At 42.1% G+C, this 18,918-nt stretch overlaps 1 pseudogene; it reads left to right on the forward strand.

Annotated features, from left to right (window-relative positions):
• The first annotated feature begins 8,253 nt into the window (after positions 1–8,253).
• The window catches only part of LOC138205515 (uncharacterized), a 79,607-nt pseudogene continuing 68,942 nt past the window's right edge, over positions 8,254–18,918 (forward strand).

The raw sequence follows: 18,918 nt of genomic DNA on the forward strand, positions 1-18,918 counted from the left end.
TATCTAAGTTATGAAGACAACCTCTACGTGACTGAAATTACAAATTATCTGAACATCCAACCAAACATGAACTTTCACGACCTCTGACCTTTCTGTAAATGTCAGCAAACATGTCACAACTTGTGAACTCGAGGCTGATAGAACATTTAGAGTTGTGACATCTCTGTACACGGTGAATACGAATGCAGTCTGCAGATATCCAGAAGGAAGCTAACAGAAAACAAATTTATTAAATATCACCGCACTTTTATATATATATATATATATATATACTGTATATATACAGTATATGAATATTGTATATTCATGTGGGTATGTGGGTATGTGAATATTTCACCATTATTTGTTACATGTTTGTGCTGTTCACCTGTTTCAGGTGTTTGTGCGTCTGTCTGTGTTTCTGTTTCTGTGTGTGTGTCTGTGTGTCTGTGTGTGTGTTGTAGTGCCTCTCATCAGCTTCAGGTTCCCCATCAGGGCACCTGCATCCCATCATCTAATCATCTCCTCCGCTCTCTCTTCCAGATCATCTCCAGGTCGCCGTGGTAACCGTTCTGGTATCATTTTTTCCTGAATACTCAGGATTGGATACCAAGTTTCAGACCACAAAAATGAAGCATTCTTTTATCAACAAAACCACTGAATGATTTTGGGAGACTAAACATTTAAGGTTCCCGTCCTCGGGAACAATTTCACACACCAGCGTGCAGAGCTGCCGTGCGAGGCGCAACATTAGGTTCGGCGTCTTCCCCGAGGACCCATCGACGTGAGGACAGAACTAAAGGGACCGAACCGCAAACCTTTTATGAAGAGCTGGGAATCTTCTTCTCATCCGAACCACAGAAACTAAACGACTCTGGTAACAGTGGTCGTTTTGATCTTAAAAATATATCCAAAGATGATGTTTCCTCTTCTGTTCGTGCAGGTTTGTGTTATTACCTCGTCTTTAGATTATTTAAAGGGACCTTTGCGAAATATCTCAGTTTTTATGTCCAGTTTTGAGCTATATATTCATCTCAATCGAAATGTAAAACTCCAAATAGGTGAAAGGTCAATACTGTGTACACACCAAGAAACACAATAAGTTTTATTTTGCTGCTGTTTAAAATAATGCTGTACAGACTCTATGTATAACATCCATGTGACCTTTGACCTGATACCGTGACCTCTGTGCAGGAGCTAAAAATTTAAGCATGTCTGTCTCCTGTTTGTCCCTGTGGTGAGACCACTGGTGGAGCAGAGAGGACACCTCGCTCCAAACCTCAGCCTGTGATTACTGTTTTTGATGATTATAGTTTTCAATAGTTCCTGCAGGGCTCCATCTGCTCCACCTCACCACGCCGGGATGGGCGGGGCGGCATCCACCATCCGTCCTCAGACCAACTCTCATCACCTCTGCTTCTGTGTTTGTTGCCCCCCCGACAGATGCACACGGACCCCAGAAGAAGAGTCTTAGTCTGGTATCAGGCCCGTGAAACGTGCTGCAGTCTGTGGCTCTCTACAGCGTTTCCTAGCCTTCACCACTTTAATAAAAGGGCAGTTTGGAAACAAATTAGGACAAAGACAGAAAAAAGAACCTTCATGCTTGTTTAGCCTTTTTATACCCGAGAAAAAAACTCCATGGGACCACATCAGACAAGAAAACAATGCCCACAGCTTGTAATTATGTTTGAAATGTGGTAACTAGAATATCGAGATTTCCAATTATTTTCAAAGAAGACAAGAAAGAACCGGCTCCAGGAGATATAAGTCTCCGTTCACATGGTTCCACTTTACAGGCCTGAAGAGAAACAAACAAATTGCACCTCATTTGGTCGGCTCTGTATTTTTAACTGCTTTTGGCTGCAAAGCCGCAGCACAATCAATTGCATGCTCGACAACAGCACTGACTCGACAGAAAACACACACACACACACACACACACACACACACACACACACACACACACACACACACACACACACACACACACACACACCCTCCCGTTCAGTCTCCAGTGGTTTTACATGAGGATCTTCCAGCTCTCTGTTCGTGGCCTGCCGTGACTCTTTAACAACGCTGAGTCAGCTCGTTCGTGGACTGACCACATGGATGCTGTCGGTGATGAATGATAGACCACTGCTGCTGTAGCGTACCTGATGAGCTGGTTGAATAAGTAGAGGGACGTTTTTGTCCTCAAAGACACCCAGAGACATGTTGTCAGATGAGACGTGAAGTCCTCCCATCGTCTGTTCTGACAGAGTGGGCTTCAGGTTCAGGAGGTTCTGTCTCTGTTTCTGATGTTAAAATGGTCTTTGAAAGTAGAGAACAGACGTGTGTTTGTTCCTGCTGCTTCTCTAAAGCACAGCCAGGATCCTCTGCTGTGTGATGTGTGATGTTTGTGTGTGTGTAGGCTGTATGATGTGTGTGATGTTTGTGTGTGTGTGTGTGTGTGTGTAGGCTGTATAATGTGTGTGATGTTTGTGTGTGTGTGTGTGTGGACTGTATGATGTGTGATGTATGCGTGTGTGATGTGTGTGATGTTTGTGTGTGTAGGCTGTGTAGGCTGTGTGATGTGTGTGTGTGTGTGTGTGTGTGTGTGTGTGTGTATGTGTGTGTGTGTGTGTGTGTGTGTGTGTGTGTGTGTGTGTGTGTGTGTGTGTGTGTGTGTGTGTGTGTGTGTGTGGACTGTATAATGTGTGTGATGTATGCGTGTGTGTGATGTGTGTGATGTTTGTGTGTGTGTAGGCTGCGGGATGTGTATGTGTGTAGACTGTATGGTGTGTGTGTGTGTGTGTAGGCTGTATGATGTGTGTGTGTGTGTAGACTGTATGATGTGTGTGTGTAGGCTGTATGATATGTGTGTGTGTGTGTGTGTGTGTGTGTGTGTGTGTGTGTGTGTGTGTGTGTGTGTGTGTGTAGACTGCATGATGTGTGTGTGTGTGTGTAGGCTGTATGCGTGACCTCCATGTTGTTCCTGTGTGTTACTTTTTATTACAAATCATATTACAGGATGTAGTGTGACATATTTTAGTTGGTACTATGGGGGAAGCTCTGCCTCCAGGTACCACCTGACATCATTAATGTACGTCAGGTAACCATGACGAACTTAAAGGTCCCATATTTTACACTTTTTTTTTAGTTTTATTTGCAGCCTTGATATCCATAACCAGATATTTTTTTGTTTTTAGTAAAAGCCTCTACCAAGAACTGGCTGTTTTCTGTCTGTGTCTTTAATGCGCATCACATCAACGACCCTCTCTTCTGATTGGTTGACTCCTCTTGAGTGACGAGCACATCTTTTCTTTGTTGCTTGCTCGCTTCACGACACCGATCGAGTTTTCCTTTTTTCTTCTCGCTGTTTTCTTCCATTTAAAAGGTTGAATATATGACATCTGAGTGAGTTTGTGACATCACACACTTAAGGAAGTCCAAAACGGCACAGCTGCTAAAGACAGGCTGTGTTAATTTCTTCATGGACTGAAAGTTTTATGCAGCAGCAGACCTGCTTCATTGTCAAACAACACAACAATCTAAATTTATACAATATGGGACCTTTAATTTAACCAAAATGATCAGAGGACTTCCTCCCAGTACTAAAACAACTGGTTCCAGTTCTTCCCTCCTGCTGTTGAATGTTTGGTTCCTGTGCTCAGCTCCCTCACATGTCTCATGTTGTTATATGTTACGACATGAATATACATGTGTAACCCCCGCCCCCTCCTGCGTGGAGCCTCTGGGGGTCCCGTCCCGTCACCAACACCCAGCTGGGACGTCTCCATTAGTGACCTCTCACTGCGAGTCTTATCAACAGAGTGTGGTCCTCAAACACACTGTTGTTCCTCCTCATCATCTCTCCTTATTGAATTATCATTATTGCATGAATCAGACTCCGTGGGAGAGTTCAGTCTGGAGGGTAGAAGGTGTCGTTATCTTTAGTAAAGCATGACATAGTGAGGCCTCGGTGGAGCCAGGCTTGAACACGATCAGCGGTCCGGAGAGCGGTTCTGTGTTCCAGGATGAAGAGAGGTCAGTTTGAAGATGAACAGGTGTCTCCATTGGGCTCTCTGTGTGTTTAGAGCTGCTGACTCCTCCCCAGAGAACACAATAACAGATCCGTGATTGGACATCAAACAACAGGAAATTAAATTGTTGTTTATCGCAGTTCCATTTCTGCTCTGTCTTTTGATATCATTTCTTCATTTGATTAAAGGAGAGGAATTTTTTGATTTGCATAGGCGCTTTTAAAACACGTATGAGTTCATCTGAAGAGGTGGTGTTCACGGGTACTAAAACATGATGGGTTGAGAATAACTGGTAGATTATCATGATTTATAATAAGACAGGTTTCCACTGCTCTCCTGTCTGTACTATAGATGACAGGACGCTCCTCTTTCATGGCTCACCTTCTGGTACTGATGGTGTCTGTCATGATGTAGGAACATCATAAAAGTCAGTGAACTGGAGGAAACAGGAGTGAACAGGACGAAACAGGAGGAAACAGGAGGAAACCGGTGGGAACACGATGAAACAGGAGGAAACAGGAGGGAACAGGAGGAAACTGGTGGGAACACGATGAAACAGGAGGGAACAGGAGGAAACAGGAGGAAACATGAGGAAACAGGAGGAAACAGGAGGGAACAGGAGGAAACCGGTGGGAACACGATGAAACAGGAGGAAACAGGAGGGAATAGGAGGAAACAGGAGGGAACAGGAGGAAACGTCAGAAAAGTCCTGTGAAGGCTGAGAGAAAGAACTATACTAAACAAACAGACTGTTAAAGCCTCATTTTATTGCCACCAAATCTTAGAAATATATTTTTTACACCGAACAAAGATTATGAATTTTGGTCCTCACCACTTCCACTTCAGACAAACCTGAAAAACTATAAACCTTTTAAGACTTTAAACTTAGACTTAGACTTCCGTGATGTTTTGTGTTTCCTTCTATTTCCGATATCATACATTAAGTATGTATACATTTAACTAGAATCTCTGTATGCTAACATATTTATTGACTGTGTTTTCCAGACCCCAGTGTGGAGAGGAGCTCTTGCTGCAGCACCAGTGACTAGAGGAAGTGCTTCCTGTTGTTCCCTGGATCCGCTCCAGCAGAGACGGGCCGAGGTCTCTGAGTGCAGATGTGTTTCCACTCACATTCCCCACCCTCATTCAAATAGACTGCAGAGACTGCTGACTCATCACACTGAGCTCTGAGAGGAGGTGAAGGGTGGCGACCTCGATGGTGACAGACAGCTGATGGAAGATATTAAGTGTTTTTTTTCTACATTGATTTGTCCTCACATTTACATAATTTACCTAAATGTTGCAGTGAAAGAAGTATCTTCATTAGATGACATTTCTACTGAGAGATCATCATCATGCTGTGAGCCGGTGTGTAGATCCCTCCTGTACTAATAACACAGAGTCTCTGGAAACACATCGAAGTCTCTGAGGCTTTTCCACCAGTCCATGTAACATCTTTATCCATCAGGGAGCTGCCTCCAAAAACCCTGGACTGAACTCACCATCCATAAGAAACACTGACAGTTAAACTCAGGAAAAGTCCACTGGTGTTTCCCCCGGATGGATGTGAAAGAATCTTTTAGGAAGTCAAATTCAAACTGCAATTAGACCATAGAATTATCATTCTCCATCAGTTATCTCGGTGTTGTTAGCTAAAGTCACTCCTTCTTATTAGTTTTCTGGAGGTCCATCTGAAAATAATCCCTCATTCATTAGAAAAGAAGATTCAAAAAGACCTGTTTTTGGGGGTGTGTCTGTTTGATTGACAGGCCTGTGGTGCAGTCAGGTTACAGCTATCGGCGGGCGGGACGTAGTATCGTCAAACTAGACAGATGGTGGCGGACAGAATCTGAACTGGAGGCTTCATAACGTTCACAAACCAACAGATGACGTCACTGATGGTTGATGGTTGGATAACCATAAGAGTCTGTGTGTTCTTTAAAAGACAAACTTCATCATGAACTGATCTCAGTATAAAGTACCTTCACTTCATCCCATTATCATCAAACTAAACCACGATGTGTGCTGTTTTAAAGAAAGAGTGATTTGGTGTAATGAGAAATCATAGAGAGCATCTTTAAGGAATTCTTTAGATTTGAAAAAAGTACAACAGTAAACCTATAAAAGAAAAAGTTTAAAATGCTTAAAGATTCACATAATCGTGAACGAGAAGAAGAAACACATCAAGTGAAATGTGGGTGAGGTAACTGGAGCTCAGCTTTGACTGTAACGGAGGAGTGTCAGTGGAATAATCACAGCAGGCATTTAGAGAACTGCTGTCAGCAGAGGGGAGAAAGATGTCAGACCCATCTAACACTAACATGGAGAACCGGTCCTGCTGCAACTCTGAACACGTCAGAGGGGCCGGGTGAGGACTGGAGTTTGTCCCACATGGACGGGTCAGGACTGGAGTGTGTCCCAGCTGACCATGGACAAAGGTGGTCCATCAGAGGTCCAACACAGAGAAAGAGGTAACCTCTCATCCTCACATTCACACCGGCGATCCGTTTAGAATGACCCTGACTTGTGTGTTTGTAAAATCAGAGGAAGCCGGAGAAACTCCACACAGAGAACATGTTCAATCCTCACTTTCTCCGTAAGCATCACTGTCGTACCGATAATGACGTTAAAACACCCTCCAGTGTAACACTGAGATTATACAACAAGTAACGATCTAAATAAAACATGTAATCATAATGTGTTCATATTGTGGAGCAATTCAATCTCAAAATATAAAACTATTTATTAGTGTGAACTCGTTTCCATGGCAACGCATGGGATATGACTAACAACTGGAAAACAGTAGACTCTGATGTAATGTATGCAATGTTTATTACGCCGGGCTGTAGTCCGACCCTTAGCAACCACCTAGCAACAGAGAGGATTTCTAGTCTCAAACTGAATAAATACATAACATAGAAACATTAAACTGCTCAGCTAGCTCAGTCTGGTTGGAAAAAAGATATCGGATGAACAAAGATATCCATGGACTCATGTGTTTTTAACATTTTAGCACCGTGTCATGTTCAAACCAAACCGGTCCGGTCCGGCTAGCCGCTGCTAGGATTGTAAGTGCGTGACTATCCGTGGTGTTATGGTACAGGTGCTCGGAGCGACCAAAAAGGACCAAAAGAGACCTGACTTCACCAAATGGGTTGAATTTAATAGACATGACAGACGTGATGTCATGATGATTTGTTCCAAATGTTCAGTCGACCAATTATATCTCTGGATCAGAACTACTTTCTGCATAAGATACAAATCATGTTTGTTTCTGTATTAAAAATCGAAGCATATATATTTATGTTCTGACAAAATATACAGAAAACATAAAAAAGGAAAACAGAACTATTATTAGACTGGAAATTGAAATGAAGATAATAAGAGTGATTTAATCTGCTGCCTTCACTCACTGAATTCTCCATAAAGTTTGCAGGATACAGATACCGTATGAAGTGAGAACAAAAGCACACACACACACACACACACATACACACACACACACACACACACACACACATACACACACACACACACACACACACACACACACACACACACACACACACACACACACACACACAATATAAACAGTGTAGGTAGCGTGTGTTCCCAGAATGTACAGGTCATCCAGGTCAGGCTTCATCAGGGAGATGGGAAGTGGGCCGGTGACCACCATATCTTACAGTTACACCCATACTGACAGTCATCTGTCCTCCAACACACAAACGATGAGGACCCCACTCAGAGTCCAGAGGTGAGACGTAACACTTTCACACAGTGAGTAACTGGAGAACCAGAACCTCCACATAACACACACAACACGTCCTGCTGAGCAGCAGCTGAACTCGACTGGATGGAACGTAACATGATACCATCATGAGCTTCATCTCAGTGGAGACCACAGAGACTGGAGATGCTCTCACTGAGATACTGTATCAAGAAAGAAAATATATTTAGTTTCAGAATATTAACTTTAACTTTTAAAAAACAAAACAAAAAGGAGAGATGAAAACATGTTCAGGTGTGATGAATTTTCTGGGATTAATTTAAGCAGACTTGATGTTGAACTGATGATTTAAGACAAATAAAGGAAGACAGAGTGTATAAAAATATTTAACTTAACCACAAGTCTGTGTCTCTGTCGCGACTCCACCATCACTCACAGCTTCAGTCTTCTCTGTGATTACTGTCTGGAAAACGTGTTCACATTAAGGTTCTCTGAAGGCAGACCAATCAGAGACACGTGGGCATGGCTACATGTGATGACGTTGAGGTCGAGTATCGAAATGTTTCCAGCAGCATTGTCAGTCTACCCGGTGTCATGATAAAGTGTGAAATAGACATGCACGACCACTACAGCAAAACGTGAGATAGCCACGCTTTGGGCTGACTAGGCCTGAAAGTTACACGTTTTCCTGTTTGAGGATGAAAATTAAACTTACTGCATGCTGAGGGCCATGAAAAATGCCCCTTAATACCTCTGTACCTTAGTCAACTGACATTTATGTGTTTGTAAGTTTCACGCTTACAAAACGTGTAACTTTCACGCCTAGATAGCCCAAAACGTGGCTATCTCACGCTTTCCCGGGATGCAGTATTGGGCCAGCGGTAGGAGTAGAAGAACCCGTAAGAACAGATGTAACGACACGAGCACATCTCGAGGAATTGAAGTCGAGGAGGTCAAAAGTTCGGAGACTGCTCCTGTTGAGAAGCTGTAACCTTCAATACTCCAGGTTCTGTCTGTTGATCAGCATCAGCACCTGATTGATCTGTGATTCGCCTGAAACATGAGCAGAGAGCACAGATCTCAGTAATGAGAAGCATCCTGATCTGGATTCAGAAGAAGACAGGAGAGGGGAGAGGACCCCTGCTGGTGGTGGAGGACAGAGCTGCATGCCGCAGGAGGAGGAGGAAGAGGAGGAGGGTTGTATGATCGGTCTGAAGGCTGTGATGTTCATATCGTGATGTTCATATTGCGATGTTCATATCGTGATGTTCATTATGTTCATATCGTGATGTTCATGATGTTCACATCATGATGTTCATATCACGAGGTTCATATCATGTGGTTCGTATCGTGATGTTCATATCGCGATGTTCATATTGTGAGGCTCATATCGTGATGTTGATATCGTGAGGTTCATATCGTGATGTTCAAATCGTGATGTTCATATCCTTCAAAAGAGAGACAAACAACATGGTTCCATCAGAGTAGCCTGAAATCACGACTCATCATTTCTTTCTGACTCAACATGAAACCTCTGTGACATCACACCACTGTTGAGTGGTCTGTTCGTCCTGTGTGAGGAAGAGCAGGACACTCATTCAGTAACCAGACACCTCAGTGTTGTCACATGGCTGCTAACAAGTTCAAATCAGAAATAATAGATGACGCATGATTGAAGAAAGATTTAATTATCGGCTGAATGTCAGCTCACATCTCAGGCTGCCAAAAATTATTTTAGAGGATCGGTGAAAACACATCAGAGTCTTATCAGTGTAGCTTGTGTTTCCCTAGAAGGGCTAATTTTTTAATTGATTATGAGCCTGAGACAAACTGTTTCTCTGAAAAAATAAATGAGGGTCTGCGAGAAAAATCCTCCGACAGAATTCGATTATTAGACGCTGGACAAACTGTGATCAAACTTTTAACTCTAAAGGTCAAAATAGTTCAATCAAGATCTGTCTCTGAATATTTATTGTTGTCTAGACTCTTCATAAACTCAATTTAATTAAAAGGGAGAACCTTTTAGAAAGTTTCAATATAATTAGCTTCTAAAGCTGTGCAATCTTGTGAGCTGAGGCTTTACTAAACCACACGTTCACAAACTGTTCACACTGTTCGGTGTCCCAAAAACACTTCTGAGGAACCTCACTGCACACACCAACACTTTATCAAAAACCAAATCCACTGATTCAACAAGGCAGCAAAAAGACAGTTACTTATTATCATATTTATAGTTCAGCTACTTTACTGATCAGAAAGCTCACGTTAGTTCTGGCAACAGATCTGTACGCACGACTGCACAAATCCTGCTGACAGACTGACCCTGAAAAATCTGTGCAATAAAAAAACATCACATGAATATACAACCATATTTCCAAAAAAGTTGGAACGCTGTGTAAAATGTAAATAAAAACAGAATATGAAATACGAAAACATATAAACTCATATTTTATTAAAAAAAATAGACCAAAGGTAAAATATGAAATGGATAAATTGTATTGTTTTATAAAAAGATATTCTCATTTTGAATCTGATGGCAGCAACACATCTCTAAAAAGTTGGGACAGGATCATGTTCACCACTGTGTTCATCACCTCTTCTTTTAACAACACTCTGTAAATATTTGGGAACTGAGGAGACCAGTTTCTGGAGTTTTGAAAGTGAAATATTGTCCCTTTCTTGCCTGATAAAGGATTTCAGCTGCTCAACAGTTCAGGGTCTCCTTTGTTGTATTTTTCATGTCCTGGTGCTCCAGATGTTTTCAATGATTGACAGGTCGGGACTGCAGGAGGCCAGTTTATCAGTGGACTCTTCTACTACGGAGTCATGTTGTTGGAATACGTGCAAAATATGGTTGGACGTTGTTCTGCTGAAATAAACAAGACCTTCCCTGAAAGAGACGTTGTCTGGATGGCAGCACATGTTGCTCCAAAACCTGAATATATCATTCAGCATTAATGCTTCCTTCCAGATGTTCAAGCTACCCATGTCATGTGCACTAATGCATCCCTGTACCATCACAGATGCTGGCTTTTGAACTGAGCGCTGACAAGAAGCTGGATGATCCCTCTCCTCTTTAACCTGGAGGATGCAGCATCCATGATTTCCAAAAAGAATCTCAGATTGTAATTCATTAGACCACAGGACAGTTTTCCACTTCACCTCAGTCTATCTTAACCTTTTAAAAACATGCCTATTTTTTTAGGCCTCTGCTCGAAAATTGCACACCCATAATAAAAAAGAGTATATCTCTGCAACCACAAGGTCTATTTGAATAATGTTTGTGTTATAATAAAGGGAACACTTGTGAGATTTTTTTTCAGATGTGTAAATATCAGTATATATGTCCATATTTTAATAATAGCTTTGTTAAGTCTTCTACCCGGCCCCCAATTGGGGGCCTCTAGGGCTTAAAAGGTTAAATGATCTCGGGTCCAGAGAAGGCGGCGGTGTTTCTGGATCATGTTTCTATCTGGTTTCTTCTTTGTAAAGTTTTAACAGCATTTGTGGATGCAGCAATGAACTGTGTTCACAGATGATGGTTTTCAGAAGTGTTCCTGAGCCCATGCAGTGATTTCCACTCCAGAATAGTGTGTTTTTAATGCAGTGCTGCCTGAGGGCCCGAAGATCACCACCATCCAATATTGGTTTCCAGCCTTGTCCCTTGTGTTCAGAGATTTCTCCAGATTCTCTGAATCTTTTAATGATATTATGAACCGTAGACGATGAAATCCACTAATTATTTGTAGTTTTACGTTGAGGAACATTATTCTTAGATTGTTGCACTATTTTCCCACAGTCTTTCACAGAGTGGTGAACCTCTCCCCATCTTCACTGCTGAGAGACTCTCTGAAATTATCTTTTTATACCCAAACATGTTACTGATCTTTTTGTTTTAGCATGACACAACTTTTCCAGTCTTTTATTGACCTTGTCCCAACTTTTTAGAGATGTGTTGCTGCCATCAAATTCAAATTGAGCAAATACTTTTCATAAAACAATAACATTTCTCAGTTTCAACATTTGATATGTTGCTTTTGGTCTTTTTTCAATTAAATATGAGTTTACATCACATTATGTTTTTATTTACATTTTACACAGCGTCACTACTTTTTTGGAAATAGGGTTGTATTGAAATATGTTTGACTTCAGTGGAAAAATCTGACTTTTACTAACTGTGAAATAAAAACATCCCAACAACTGTGATCAATAATTTATAAATATATATATGTGTTTGTGTGTGTGTGTGTGTATGTGTGTTATTCCAGGCCAGGTGACTGGAGCCATGAGAGCTGCTTGAAGGAGATTGAACAGATCTAGCAGAGGCAGATCACTGCAGTGTGTTTGAGAACGACTCCTATTATTGTTGCCACAGGAGGTTCAAAGGGGGCCCCTGTCCGCGGAGGAGACCACTCTGTGCGTTCTGAGAGGGTCCCGACCTCTAGGTGTGGTCCCAGCTGCTGAGGATGAGGGTGGAGAGAGTTCGGCTCTTTTATAAATGTCTGTTTCTTTGGGTCAGCCGGTTCCAACCTGGAGTTCAGATATGATGCTGTAATATTAATGTGATGCTAAAGTTGTTTGTGTTGTTTGTACCTTTGGCTCCTCAAGTAACCTCTGGTCTCTGAGGTGCATTTCAAGATTCAAGCTAATTTAACTTTTATTGAAATTAAAAAAGAACATGTCTTATAACTATCTGAACATTATTAGCCATTGAATACATGTTACTCTACCACTAGAACACGTCAGAAACTCCTCAGCTACTTCCTTGTTTTCTGACAGTAAATATAATGATCAGATATGAAGAACTGACTGTTAGTTGAGTATTTGTCGTGTCAGCTGTTTATCGGCCTCAGAGTCGAGCTGAGCTCTGCAGAGTCGGCTCTTTTAAATCCAGCATGAAGCCTGCAGACGATGACAGTAATTATGTGGAAGGTTTAAGTGCCACTTAGGACTGAAGAATAGAGATCTGGCCACAACATAAACTAGAGAGGATATCAAATGAAAAAATATAATTATTTACTGTGTGATCTCAGCAGGCAGACACGCATTAGAAGAGGTTGGATGTCTGAGATAATTACTGCTGTCAGGCTGCATGATCAGACACAACAGGGCTGATTACACTGTCTCTGCTGACTGGAGGAGAGAGAGACAGACGTCTGTCTCGCCTGGACAGACAACAACACACAAATAGATGGAAGTGTGTGTCTGGGCCCATTCAGGAGCTCTCTCTGCTCCGTACAGGAGAACACACACACACACACACACACACACACACACACACACTTCAGAGGACATCATTTTGACTTCCATTAATTTCCTGGAGACTCACCCTGATCTCAAATACCCTCCAGTGAAAGTGTTTCAACCTGACAATATGTCCATGAGGTGTTTTTTTTAATCTACGAGGCCTCTTAGTAAAATAATCAGTAAACTTTGTGACCTCGAACACACAGATTCAGACAGTCAGGGATTCATATGTCACATGACTCAGCAACCAATCCCATCATCCTCCTACAGGGCAGAACCTGTAACAGCTCCAAGGTGGGCGGAGACGGAGGTGGGGCCTATTTACATATTCATTGATCAGTATAGAGAAGGAGGACAAAAGTGTCGAGTTACATCGGAGGCACTTCAAGAGGATATCTTTCTGGGAAAAAAATTTATAAATATGTTATTTTGATGAACTGAGGTGAGTTTTTAGGACTTCATTCAGGTCCAGGAGAGGAACTGTAACCATGGTTACTTTATCATAACCCTAACCTTAATATGAACCTAAATTAAACCATATTCAAACCGTTAAACATGTCCGCACCTTTAAATTCAAAGACGTCTGTCCCCCTTGAACACAAGAAGTCCCCACAACATAAGGAATACCTGCACACACACACACACACACACACTCACACACACACACACACACACACACACACACACACACACACACACACACACACACACACACACTCTCTCCTCTCTGTCAGAGTACCACTGAGTCCATCAGACCACAGGGAACCACAGATGTTTCCAACCATTGCTGCCTGTGATGAGGACTCTCAGCTCTGTGAGGTCGTCTATTGTCTGAGAGGAAATACATAAAGTCACAAATCCAACAATAGACGTTTTAATACATGAACATGTGCAAGGTCATGGACTGAGTATGACACGCTGGTGGCACCAGCAGCAAACCTCCAGCAGTCCAACAGCTTCCTTTCAGCGTTGGCGATTCTGCAGACGACTGATGTGTTCACATGAATCATTTCAGGTCCATCAGTGTTGTCTTCATGAACCCAGCTGTCCATCATGTGTCAGAAACACGTTAACACCAGCTGAAACATGTCTTTATGCTTCAGGTCCATTTTCCTCCATGGAGGCCCATAATCACAGAGACGGTTTCCTGGTACCTCCAACACACAGGCCACCTCCAGCTCATTGTGCCTGACTGCATCCTGTGTACACACAGATGAAGCAGCAGAGCGGCGAACATGCTGCTCACACTATGACCTCGTAGTGGAAAAACAACACCAGCTTTTCCTCTGTCTCCCTGCTTGTCCATGTCTGTCTGTCTGTCTGTCTCTCATCTGTCTGTCTCTGTTGCTCTCTGTCTTTGTTTCCCTGTCTGCCTCCCTGTCTCCCTGTCTGTCTTTCTGTTTCTCCATCCTCGGCAGACCCGGCAGGTTTCTGTCAGAAAAATGTTTTGTTTCTACCTCAGTATAGATAGTTTCAGGTTGAGGTGACGCCGTGTGTGGACAGAGATGTTCCTGTTTAATAAATGAAATGTCGTTCCATTCACCTCTGTCATGTTGGGGTGGATATTTTCAGATATAAATGCCACATCTACAGTTTGCATGATGGAGTCAGTGTTGGAGCCAGCACGGCTATGTATGGTAACGCTACAAGTTAAAAAAACATCCCAGTGGAGGTGGAACAGCTACTGACAAAAGCAGGTACAGTTTCTTACAGTTCATTATTCTCCCCACTACTCAGAGGTGTAGTAGGACACTTTATACAGCTGTATATTTTACTTCTTTAAAAATAATAAAAAATTCCAAATGACGGCACGTCGTTTCCCAAAAAGCTGGGACGCTACATAAAATGTAAATATAATGTGATGATTTGCAAATCATGTAAACTCATATTTAATTGAAAATAGACCAAAGACAACATACTGTATCAAATTTTGAAACTGAGAAATGTTATTGTTTTATCATTTTGAATTTGATGGCAGCAACACGTCTCAAAAAAGGTGGGACAAGGTCAACAAAAAACTGGAAAAGTTGTGTAACGCTAAAAAAACCACCTGTTGGAACATCTGACAATTAATCAGGTTACCATGGAAAAAGATCAGTAACATGATTGGATATAAAAAGATAATTTCAGAGAGTCTCTCAGCAGTGAAGATGGGGAGAGGTTCACCACTCTGTGAAAGACTGTGAGAAAATAGTGCAACAATCTAAGAATAATGTTCCTCAACGTAAAACTACAAAGAATTAGTGGATTCCATCGTCTACGGTTCATAATATCATTAAAAGATTCAGATAATCTGGAGAAATCTCTGAACACAAGGGACAAGGCTGGAAAACCAATATTGGATGGTGGTGATCTTCGGGCCCTCAGGCAGCACTGCATTAAAAACACACTATTCCGGAGTGGAAATTACTGCATGGGCTCAGGAACACTTCTGAAAACCATCATCTGTGAACACAGTTCATTGCTGCGTCCACAAATGCAGGTTAAAACTCTCCAAAGAAGAAAACAGAAATAAATATGATCCAGAAACAATCATCACATTCTGTTTTTATTTACATTTTACACAGCGTCCCTACTTTTTGATTAACAGGGTTATAGAAGTTTGTTGAAATCCCAAATGAAGGAGGTATCTTTGGGTATGATGGAGCAGGAGATCTCCAGGTGGATGTGTGAGGTCCCAACAGGGACGTAAACACATCACCACGTCATGTTGAACCCAGTTATAAGCTATGAATAGTGTCCAACACAAGGTCACGCATTATGCAACCTTTTTCTTGTGTGAAAAAATATCGTTTTCCCCAGAGGGATGTGAAACAATAAAATGTATGTTAACTCTAATTTAACAGTACCCCCCCACCCCCATCCCCCCACACACACACACCATTTCCCAGTGGAACAGAAGCAGCCTGTTTTGTTTTGGTCTTCCAGGGACATCAGAGCTGTGGGTCCGGCTGGCTTCCTTCCAGACATATAGAGCTGCTCCTCTGACCTCCTGTGTAACATTCTTCAAGGACATCCTAAAGACGAACAATGGCAGAGAACAAAACGAGCCAGCCGTTCCCAAGCTCCGATCTGTCCCCGTGTTCACCACTGGCAACAATACGAGCGTGGATGGACACTATACCAACACTGGGCTGTTTGAGAGTCACCGCCTCCGTCCAGTTCCTGTTCCAAACTCATCTGCTGCGTCTGTTTCTGTCCAACTGCAAACAAACTTGGACATTCTTCCCCGCCGAGACGACCGACACTCACACAGAACAAATGCCCTGACGCCCTGAGAGGAAGGGTCATTTCCTCAGTTTAAATCTTAAACGTGTAAAACCAGGGAGAGGGTGATCTAACTTCTCCTTCTGACAGCAGATCACCAACTAAGCAATATTACATGAGAGGGTGCTTTAACGTGATTATTGGCACGACGTTGGTGTGTTCAGGACCAAGGCGCTTGTTGAAACACCATCCAGTGTAACACTGCGATTATACAAGTTACCAACAAAATAAAGCTTGTAATTTAAATGTGTTCATTGTGGAGCAATTCACTCGCAAGATATACAACTTTTTGTTGGTGTGATCTCTGTTTCTATGGCAACACATGGTGTATGACTAACATCTGGAAAACAATCAGTCATGTCAGCAGACTCTGATGTAACGTATGCGATGTTTACTACTCCAGGAAGTAGTCCGACCCTGAGCAACCACCGTAAGCATCACTGTCGTACCGATAATGACGTTAAAACACCCTCCAGTGTAACACTGAGATTATACAACAAGTAACGATCTAAATAAAACATGTAATCATAATGTGTTCATATTGTGGAGCAATTCAATCTCAAAATATAAAACTATTTATTAGTGTGAACTCGTTTCCATGGCAACGCATGGGATATGACTAACAACTGGAAAACAGTAGACTCTGATGTAACGTATGCAATGTTTACTACTCCGGGCTGTAGTCCGACCCTTAGCAACCACCTAGCAACAGAGAGGATTTCTAGTCTCCAATTGAATAAATGCAGAACATGGAAACACTAAACTGCTCAGCTAGCTCAGTCTGGTTGGAAAAAAGATATCTGATGAACAAAGATATCTGATGAACAAAGATATGTTTTTAAAATTTTAGCACTGTGTCGTGTGTTCAAATTAAACCGGTCCAGCTAGCCGCCGCTAGGATTTGAAATGTAAATATCCGTGGTGTTACGGTACGGGTGCTCGGAGTGACCAAAAAGGACCAAAAGAGACCTGACTTCAACAAATGGGTCATTTAATAGACCTAGAACAGGTAAAGAAGGGAGGGACTTTCTTCACATTTAGCACAAATTGTCACTTGGACATCGTGAAGAACGAGTAAGATGAGACCAAATGTCAAAGGTCTCATTATTGTTTGCTCCAACCCAACATGAAATAGACACAACTGTCCACTACGGTGAAACATGACATCGAGGCGTGACAGTTACACGTTTTCCTGCAGTGGAGAAAATGAAACCTGTTCTAAGCTTTGAGGCATGTGATTTACAGGAAAATTAAACAGATCGCAAAAACACATGGTTAGGTTAGGAAACACAAAAAACCTTGAACAACGTTGTCACGTCTGTTGCAGTGATTTTGTTCACATGACCCCTTGTCATGTGAAATTGACATGAGTGTAAGTTGCACACTCAATAAAAGTGCAACGTTCACACCCTCCATACCTCAGAAACGCCTTGAGGGAACTTCAAATGTGACACAAACACTAATTTGGACTCAGATTCCTTCAAAGTCTCCGCTACAAATTTTATATGAGTCTGGACAGATGTGGATAGACACAGCTGACTAGTGGAGGAGACTTTAATTCTAGGTTTTGCCCTGTTCCCTTAATGTTTGTCCTCATGGCTGGAAGACTGACTCCATGATCAATCAACTTGAATATACAATGGTGTGAAAAAGTGTTTGCCCCCTTACTGATTTCTTTTTTTTTTTTGCATGTTTGTCACACTTAAATGTTTCAGATCATCAAACAAATTTAAATAACACAAGTAAACACAAAATGCAGTTTTTAAATGAAGGTTTTTATTATTAAGGGAGGGAAAAAACTCCAAACCCACATGGCCCTGTGTGAAAAACTGTTTGCCCCCTAAACCTAATAACTGGTTGGGCCACCCTTAGCAGCAACAACTGCAATCAAGCGTTTGCGATAACTTGCAATGAGTCTTTTACAGCGCTGTGGAGGAATTTTGGCCCACTCATCTTTGCAGAGTTGTTGTAATTCAGCCACATTGGAGGGTTTTCCAGCACCAACCGCCTTTTTAAGGTCATGCCACAGCATCTCAATAGGATTCAGGTCAGGACTTTGACTAGGCCACTCCAAAGTCTTCATTTTGTTTTTGTCTTGGAACTCTGCCATGCGGGCCATTTTTGCCCAGTCTCTTTCTTATGATGGAGTCATGAACACTGACCTTAACTGAGGCAAGTGAGGCCTGCAGTTCTTTGGATGTTGTTGTGGGGTCTTTTGTGACCTCTCGGATGAGTCGTCGCTGTGCTCTTGGGGTAATTTTGGTCGGCCGGCCACTCCTGGGAAGGTTCACCACTGTTCCATGTTTTCTCCATTTGTGGATAATGGCTCTCACTGTGGTTCGCTGGAGTCCCAAAGCTTTAGAAATGGCTTTATAACCTTTTCCAGACTGATAGATCTCAATTACTTTCTCATTTGTTCCTGAATTTCTTTGGATCTTGGCATGATGTCTAGCTTTTGAGGATCTTTTGGTCTACTTCACTTTGTCAGGCAGGTCCTCTTTAAGTGATTTCTTGATTGAGAACAGGTGTGACAGTAATCAGGCCTGGGTGTGGCTAGAGAAATTGAACTCAGGTGTGATAAACCACAGTTAAGTTATGTTTTAACAGGAGGGGGCAAACACTTTTTCACACAGGGCCATGTGGGTTTGGATTTTTTTTTCTCCCTTAATAATA

The sequence above is a fragment of the Embiotoca jacksoni genome, unplaced genomic scaffold, assembly GCF_022577435.1.
Source record: "Embiotoca jacksoni isolate LCO1_2020_lvr unplaced genomic scaffold, fEmbJac1.0.p SCAF_29, whole genome shotgun sequence".
Lineage (NCBI taxonomy): Eukaryota > Metazoa > Chordata > Actinopteri > Embiotocidae > Embiotoca > Embiotoca jacksoni.